Genomic DNA, 3,537 nt, shown 5'->3' with positions numbered 1-3,537 from the left:
TTGTTTGGGTACAGACCTGGATAGTAAGACAGAACTCTGCAGGCTATCTCTGCAGTAGATTGCAACTCAGCCCCCTTTGTCAGTTCTGTCTTGTCGGAAAATGTTATAGTTAGGGATGGAAATGTCAGTGTTTTTGGTGGTCTTCCTAAGCCAGGATTCAGACACGGCTAGGACATCGGGGTTGGCAGAGTGTGCTAAATGTTAACATGCATGAAACCAAGGCTTTTACTGTTACAGAAGTCAACAAATGAGAGCACCTGGGGAGTAGGAGTCAAGCTAGCACCACAGGGCCTGGATTAACCTCTACATCACCAGAGGAACAGAGGAGGGGTAGGATAAGGGTACGGCTAAAGGCTATCAGAACTGGTCGTCTAGTACATTCGGAACAGAGAGTTAAAGGAGCAGGTTTCTGGGCGCGATAGAATAGATTCAAGGCATAATGTACAGACAAAGGTATGGTAGGATGTGAGTACATTGGAGGTAAACCTAGGTATTAATAATGATGAGAGAGATATTGTCTCTAGAGACGTTTAAACCAAGCATCCCGTTAGCGGGATCATTTTCCAGCGAAAACTCCTAGCGACATTAGCATAACGAAATTCAATATATATATTTTTTCAAATATAGGGCTGTCTCATATCGTTTTATAGATACACCTCTCTTGAATCGACCCTCGTTGTCCGATTTCAAAAAGGTTTTACAGGAAAAGCACAATATTAGATTATGTTAGAGGAGTACTTTGTAAAAATTGCATCATATGAATTTTCCAACCAAGCACATGCATCACATATAACCAAAAAACAGCTAAATGCAGCACTAACCTTTTACAAACTTCATCAGATGACACACCTAGGACATCATGTTACACACAGCATGCAATCTTTTGTTCAATAAAGGTCATATTTCTATATAAAAACAGCATTTTACATCGGCACCTGACGTTGACTAACTATTTTCCCATAAAATGCGTCCCGGGAAACAGTGCTACAATTTTATAAATTACTATTCGAAAACGATTTTTTTTTTTTATATTGTCAATCTAAGATTTATAGATGAATATCTCTTGAAAACACCTGTCATAACAGATTTTAAATTAACTTTACAGGGTAATCACACTTTGAGATCAACGGGGATGCGATACCCAGAAAATGAGCTCGAAAGCCTAGCTCGGCGCCATCTTTGAACAATTGCAAATCACATCTGATATTGTATAATATCGCCAATAATCCCTCACCTTTAGTTGTCTTCATCAGAAAGCACTTCCCGATATCCCAGGTCCATGACAAATGTATTTTCGGTCGAAAAAGTCCATGCTTTATGTTCCATTAGCTTCCTGTTGTTAGCGCGTCCTAAGGCTGTAATCAAATGTTGATCCGTGCGCGGCACCTGGCTAACGCAAAATGACTGTTTGCTATTAGTTAGGTTCGTTCAAACATGTCAAACGTTGTATAAAATAATCGTCAGGGCCTGTTTCAACAAGAGAGCCAATCAGATTCGAGTGGGACGATTTCATTGTGTTTCAAAAGGTTTCCAAAGGTGGGGGCAGACACGGCCGCCGACGTCACAATGCCGATGGCCCTACTACAGTGACCAATTGCCACATCGTCTCTTTCACTGAGTTTCGACCGCAGAACCCTCAAAACACTTTGTAAAGACTGGGGACATCTAGTGGAAGCACTGGAAAGTGCTCAATTATCATTTTTTCACGTTGTGAATTATAGGTAAGGCTGTGAAGTCGAGTCGACAATTCAGATTCCCACTTCCTGGTTCAATCGGTCTCGGGGTTTTGACTGCCATACGAGTTCTGTTATACTTACAGACACCATTCAAACAGTTTTAGAAAATTTAGGGTGTTTTCTATCCATATAAAATAAGTATATGCATGTCCTAGCTTCTGACTTTGATTAGTAGGCCGTTGAAAATGGGAACGATTTTTTTTCAAAATGCGTTGTGGCGCCCCCTATCCTAGGGTAACGTCAAGAGGTTAAAGGAGCAGGTTTCTGGGCGCGATAGAATAGATTCAAGGCATAATGTACAGACAAAGGTATGGTAGGATGTGAGTACATTGGAGGTAAACCTAGGCATTAATAATGATGAGAGAGATATTGTCTCTAGAGACATTTAAACCAAGTGATGTCACCGCATATGTGGGAGGTGGAACTAAATGGTTGGTTGAGGCATATTGAGCAGGGCTAGAGGCTCTACAGTGAAATAAGACAATAATCACTAACCAGGACAGTAATGGACAAGGCATATTGATATTAGGGAGAGGCATGCATAGCCGTGTGATCATAGGGCTCCAGTGAGTGGTTGGACTGGCTGGAGACACAGCGATTCAGACAGCTAGCAGGCCAGGGCTAGCAAGCTAGCAGAAGGGCCTTAGAGGGACGTCTCAATGGAGGAAAGCCTGTTTTAGCCTCCGCATGCGGTGACGTCGATAGACAAGTCGTGATGGATTAGTAGGGTTCAGAGTAGCAGAGGGGTCCAAGTCCAATTGGCAAAATAGTTATAGTGGCCCAAGAAATTGGCCGGTGGATCTATTCAGCTAACATTCCAATATGCTCTAGACAGCTAGCAGGCCGTGGCTAGCAGCTAGCGGGCCGCAGATAGCAGGCTAGCAGATGGGCATTCAGGGGACGTCGCAATGTAGGGGCCAGTTGAGTACCCCCTCGAGCAGATTACGTCGGTGGTCCAGTCGTGAAGGATCGGCGGGGATCTGTGCCCTGTACCGGCAGTAGAAGGGGTCCAGGTATTGTTGCCCAGGAGTGGTTGATGGGCCTCTTTAGCTATCCGGGAGAATGGCCTTGCATGGGCTAGCTCCAGGCTAATTGGTGCTTGCTTCGGGACAGACGTTATCCAGGAGTAGTCACTCGGATAGCAGCTAGCTAGCTGCGATGATCCAGGTGAAAAGGTACAGAGCTTGCTGTAGGAATCCAGGGATATGGAGAGAAAATGGGTCCGGTATGCTCTGGTTTGAGTCGCGTTGTAGAAACTGGCGAGAGCTTTCCGAGCTAAAGGTTAGCTGATGACCGCTAGCAGTGGTTAGCTGACTACTAGCTAGTAGCTAGTGAGCTGGCTAGCTTCTGTTGGGGGATTCCGGTTCCAAGGGAAATAAAAATACTTTCGAAAAAACAGATCCACACCACATTGGGTGAGGCGGGTTGCAGCAGAATATTTTGAAGTTGAGGTTTAGAAAAATGTAAAAAAGATATGCGAAGAAAAATATATAAAAATATATATACATGGGACACGACAAGATGAACAACAAAGACGTCTGACTGCTACGCCATCTTGGATCTCTCAAATATGGAGGAGAGGTTTGCCAGTTGGCTCTGCCGTCAGCTGTTGACATATGCCACAAACATCCTTAATGAAGGTATTGTCCGCTCTCTCCAAAGCCTGCTCTGATGAAGAGCACTGTCCACTGGTGTGTGTGTGTGTGTGTGCGTGTGTGTGTGTGTGTGTGTGTGTGTGTGTGTGTGTGTGTGTGTGTGTGTGTGTGTGTGTGTGTGTTGGGGGGGGAGGAATAGAACACAG

Source organism: Salmo trutta, chromosome 35, assembly GCF_901001165.1.
Source record: "Salmo trutta chromosome 35, fSalTru1.1, whole genome shotgun sequence".
In the NCBI taxonomy this organism is placed as follows: Eukaryota; Metazoa; Chordata; class Actinopteri; order Salmoniformes; family Salmonidae; genus Salmo; species Salmo trutta.
This window is presented reverse-complemented; position numbering follows the sequence as displayed.